Source organism: Ptychodera flava, chromosome 6 (genome assembly GCF_041260155.1).
Source record: "Ptychodera flava strain L36383 chromosome 6, AS_Pfla_20210202, whole genome shotgun sequence".
Taxonomy (NCBI): Eukaryota; Metazoa; Hemichordata; class Enteropneusta; family Ptychoderidae; genus Ptychodera; species Ptychodera flava.
Window position 1 is genome coordinate 41,888,800 of NC_091933.1, and position 6,086 is coordinate 41,894,885.

The window sequence follows — 6,086 nt, forward strand, 5'->3', positions numbered from 1 at the left end:
AATTATGCTAATCCTTGGACTTATAGGGTTGGTCAACATTGGAAAGATAGAGATGTAAATGAAAAAGGAGTAACCTTTCCTATTTTTCGCGGTGTTGACCAACCCATAAAATCCCTGATAAGTCCAAGGATTAGCATAATTAGTTGTGTTGACTAATTAATTACAAGATGTGTATATGAGAGCTACCTCCATGGAGAGATAAACGTCCTTGTAATGGGATGTAAAGTAAATAAAGAGTCAAGAGACTAGGTTAGGCTATATAGTCATTTATTTTATTTACTACAATCAATCAGAGCATGAAGAAGAGGAGAGGAACTGATAGAGAAAACTGAGAAAAACTCAAGAATAAGCTTATTAATAGTGTCTGGGCCGCCTGTGTACACCCAGTGACTGCCTCGCATGCAAATGCTGTTCGAGTCGGTTGATTTTGGTATTAGTGATGTGAACGTGATTCACACCTTCCGACCGACTTAGCATATTAACTAACCCCGAAATTTCGGGATCGCATACATGGCAAGTTAGCATCGGCGAAGTTGTAATGTGGAAGTACAGTCATTATGTACAAACATAAATGAATACCATGTAGTGAATCTTGATGAAATTATCACGACCTCCAGTTTCATATGATAAACTAAAGTTGGAGTTCAATGAAACTGGAAATGGTGATAAAATAGATCAAAACCAAATGCCAAAAGTAAACTGAGAATCGGATTTAAAAATTATATCACTGAAATAAAAAAAACGTGAAGCTACGTACTTGTCTGACAAGAATGAGTAATTAACGTCTTAAAATTGAAACCGGGCACCATAGCAAAACACCCGTGTGTGATTTGTGACGAAATAATGAAATTGAAGATGAATATCACTTTGTTTTTACACGTCATGCTTATAAGGAACAAATGATCCATCTATTTGCGGCATCGGAAAAGCAGTGTGCTAATTTCAATTCCATATCAAACACGTTAAATATATTTTGGAAACGAAAACAATGGAAATCAATTTGGCAAAATATATATTGTTATGTATAGAGTTACGGCAACAATATTATAATAATGGTCACTGACTGTATTCTTTATCTCTTTTTATGAAGTGTCTTTCTTGTATTTTCAGAGTGATTTCTGAGACATTGTAAATTTTTCTTTTTCTGAGTATAGTTGTAACCCTTTTCATTCCTGCCGAGAGATGGCGAGTGTCAATAACGTATAACTTTTGGCTAATTTTTTGTTGGTTTTGTAGTGTGTGTCCACTGCAGTTTCTTGTTCTTCTCCTTGAAGCATGATGAAAAGTCAAGTTTTTGTTTATCGGTACAGCCATATGAGTACAGTCAGCATTTTTATTGTTTTGACACATGAATTTAGTTTTTATACGGCAGTACAAAGATTACGGTGGACCGCTTGTCTAGTGCACAATATTTAGGATTTATGAAATAGCCCATCCCATCCCAGCATTCTATAGCAGAGACCGAAACAAAAAGTGTGCTTAAAGTTGTAAAGACGAAATTACACTAGCAACTTACATCTATGGGTGAGAATAGCCTTTTACATGACCCAAGCGTGACCTTAATCCACTTATAGCTGTGACTCATTCCAACTTTTGGCTAATTTTTTTGTGGTTTGGTTTTTTTGTGTATCTACTGTAGCTTCTTGTTCTTCTCTCTGAAGCGTGATTAAAATCCAGTCTATACCTTTTTAACACTGTGTACATTCAGCATTCTTATTGTTTAAAATTGAATTCAAGTACGGACTTGAATTTATTTCAATCAATAACAATATGACATCAAATCGATTCCAGCAATCATTATCATTCAAGGCAAATAACTTACCAGGTCCAATAAACAGTAAAAACAAACACACAAAGAAACATAAGATCACTGACAAAATCGGTAGTACAATGATTACTGTCTTTACAGATATACTGAGTAATTTTTCAAATATAATATTTGTTATTCTAGTATGCTAAGGGGAGTAGAACATGAAACTGCAACGTCTTCTGAAAAACTGGGCAAAAGGTACAGCTGATATCCCTATTACACATGTACAATTATGTTAATTATGTTCAGTTTTCCTCAGTGGTACTTGAGGCAAGTGTCTATTGACAAACGCCTGTCAATAAAATGTACTTGCTGCACGACATATGTTTGGCAGCTGAGCTCAATAGCCTCTGTCGCAATGGTACATCATTAACACAACAGCGAAAGTTGATAGCTGTACAGTGTACTTTCACTTACCATTTTGCCTGTCTTTACGTTTGTAAAAACCACCTGCGGTCAAAGGTCATTCCAGTTAGCTTAATGGCCGACTCTGATGCCACAGTCCAGGTAGTATAGAGTCCAGCACGACTTTGTCCATTTTTTCGTGCAAAGGGCTGGGTAAAATATTCTGAGGAGCTTGAGACAGTTTCTCTCGCTAAAGTCACGTAAAGTTTGGCGAAAACAGTCCCGCGTGTCAATAGCCAACTTTTGTCTATTGACAGGCGCCTGTCAATAGCCGGATTCTGTCTATCGACATGCGTTGATACAACACCGTACAAGATAAGGGGAGAACCATTTGATTTTTGGGGGGGGTATGGAGGAAATGGGTATGGGAGCAAATTTTTTTTTCCTGTCACAGTGACAGCAATTTTTTTTTTCTACTGTCAGAGCTGCATCAATTTTTTTTTTTCAAATGGAGTAGCAATGCAAATTTTTTTTCTTTGTCATCAAGTTTGTGATGCGTTGTATATAAGGGAGCCGTAATTATTTACGGCCTGAAACTCAGAAATTTCAAGTGACACCCCCCCCCACCCCCCCGTCAACCATGATGAATTTGAGTAACTCCCCTCTCTAACTCTGAAATTTTGACTGATCCCCCCACTTAGAAAAGTTAAATACAAATACATGTATTTGTAAATTTACAAAATACAGCAATTTAACAGTAAAGACCTTTGAAATCCTGATGTACTCTGCTAGACTATCATCAGTTATCTCATGATGGTTCAAAAAAGGTGAACCCATCAAAATGAAATTGCAAGTCACAATAAAATAAAGATATAAAAGCTCACGCAGTATCTAACCATATAGTATATTGTTTAATTTGGATGGGTATTATGACAAGGTTTTCACTGGGATATCTGACCGGGCAGAATTTGAAAGTACAGGGGGAGAACACGCGAGAGGGCTTAGGGGGAAAGTGTCACAGGGGCTTTCCCCTATCTTGCATGGAAAGTTTAAGATATTGATGTGTGCAATGGTGCAGTCTGGTGCTATCTGAGAGGTGTTTTTTAATTTTTTTTTTACTAAGTGAAACTGTTAGAACACCTCAAGGGGGAGAGCACGAGAGGGGGTTTCCCCCTCTCGTATTGGAAATTTTGGGAAATTGATGTGTTTAATGGTGCAATCTGAGAGGAGTTTCAGGTTATTTTGCATTTGGTAAAACTGTTTGAAAATGACATTGAACACTGCAATATTTTTACATTTTATGCATGATCAGTGTTTGTGTCACAATATTCAACAACCAAACGATGACAATACAATTTGTGAAAAACAGTTCTGTTTGCCAGAGACTGAAGATAAATAAATATACAGGAACGGAAAATTTGTGACCTTCTTGTGTCATTTCTCCAGCTGCCAGCTTCTAATGAAAAGCTTGAATATGGTATGTTTAACTGTCAAAATGGTCATTGAAGTGAGGTAAATGGAAACATGTCTCTGTGATAATAAAGGATGAATTCACAACAGTTCAGTTTTGTCCTAGATCCTGGAAAATTTTGAGAAATTGATATGCGCCACGTGCAGTTTAGTGCAATCCGATAGGTATTTTAAATTTGTCTTTTACCAGTAACACTGTTAGAAAAGCCAAGGGGGGGGGAGAGCACGAGAGGGGGTGCCCCCTCTCGCATTGAAAATTTTGAGAAATGGATGTGTGCAATGGTGCAATCTGAGATGTGTTTCAATTTATTTCGCCAAAATAAATTGAGTAACCCGTCCCCCTTCTTCCTCTCCACATTTTGAGTAACGCCCCCTGAAGTTTTCAATTTTTTTAGTGACCCTCTCCCTTGTATTTCATTACATTGTTGTTCCTCAATTTTTCATTGTCAACTTGTACATCTTCCTAATATATTTATATTGAGAGAATACTATATTGATTTTAACACTAGTTTATTGACTCCTGTCTTGTGTTTTAAAATTTTCACAATTTACAGAAGTCAAAAAGTCCCCTTTAGATAGTGCCTATGCCATTGAGATATTGCAACAGAAATCCTGAAATATGATTTCTTGGGTCAGGAAAGGGAAGGAAAACATTGAGTGCACTGAGGTGTAAGTAGACCTATGTAGTGCATGCTTATATCATAAGTGCTGGGAAAAAAAACATAAGAATTGCTTGTGGTAAAAACATTTGCGCCGCCTATGGCGGCGCGCCGGCAAAGAATACATGAGAATGGGTTTCCAAATTTGCTAATTTCTGGTGCATTGTGACAATTTTTTTTTACTTCTGTCTGTTATGACAATTTTTTTTTTCTCAGGCCATGGCAGGATCAATTTTAGCTCCCATAGCCATATGTATATATGGCAATGGAAGCTATTCTTATAGGCTAGGAAAATGTCTGTATGTATGTATGTCTGTATGTCTGTATGTCTGTACGTCTGTATGTCTGTATGTCTGTATGTCTGTCCGTCAACATCAAAAACTCCAAAACCGCTGTACATTTCATCTTGATATTTGGTGTGTACATGGATGATGGGCTGTAGATGAGATTTTCTTCAAATGAAGTTGTCATTGCCAAAAATATGCAAATTAAGTGAAAAAATGTAAAAACAGTCAAAATTGAAAAAACTCAATAACCACTGAGCAGATTACATGAAAAATTAGCATGTAAGTACTTTGGGCTGACATGAAATGATTGTGCGCATCTTGGGTCAGTATCTTGGACTTGCTATTTTTCATGAATTTTTTTGTAATTTTCTCCCATTTTTGGTCAAAAAATCTCCTGCTCTGAAACCACAAGTCCGATTGATTTGAAACTTGGTATGGAAGTGCATAGGAGTGACCTTTCCCAAATTTGGGCAAATCGTAGTGAAATTTGCATATTTTTAGTTTACACGTCCATAGACTCCCATGTATAAGGCAGATCTCCATAGACTCCCATGTATAAGGCCACAAAAAATAAAAATTTAGTTTCTCATCGTATTCATATTGCAAAAAGGATGCAGTGACACAATTTTTAGTCCCCACGGATGAAGTCCAGTGAGCTTATAGATTGGGTCATGTCCGTCTGTTCGTCCATCCGTGAGTCCATCCGTTCACGCAGATATCTCGGATATTTTGACAAAATGTCATGTGACCTTGATGACCTTTGATCTCAAATATACATATTTGTCCATAACTCAGTGACCACAAATGCTACCACCCTTCATATATGGTATGATGGGACAGCTTATGACGCCACAAATTGTACCTCATTAATTATGCACATATCTAATTTTGAGCGAGCCAATAGAGCTAGAGGTCTGATTTTGGTATATAGGGATAACTTAGCAAAACAATTTTTTTGACAAAATGTCACGTGACCTCGGTGATCTTTGACCTCAAATATACATATTTGTCCATAACTCAGTAACCACAAGTGCTACAGCCTTCATGTATGGTATGATGGGACACCTTATGACGCCACATATTGTACCTCAATAATTATGCGCATATCTAATTTTGAGCGAGCCAATAGAGCTAGAGGTCTGATTTTTGGTATATAGGGATAACTTAGCAAAACAATTTTTTTGACAAAATGTCACGTGACCTCGGTGACCTTTGACCTCATATATGTACATATTTGTCCATAACTCGGTAACCACAAGTGCTACACCCTTCATATATGGTATGATTGGACAGCTTATGACGCATCATATTATACCTCATTACTTATGCGCATATCTAATTTTGAGCGAGCCAATAGAGCTAGAGGTCTGATTTTTGGTATATAGGGATAACTTAGCAATACAATTTTTTTGACAAAATGTCACGTGACCTCGGTGACCTTTGACCTCAAATATACATATTTGTCCATAACTCAGTAACCACAAGTGCTACTCCCTTCATGTATGGTATGATGGG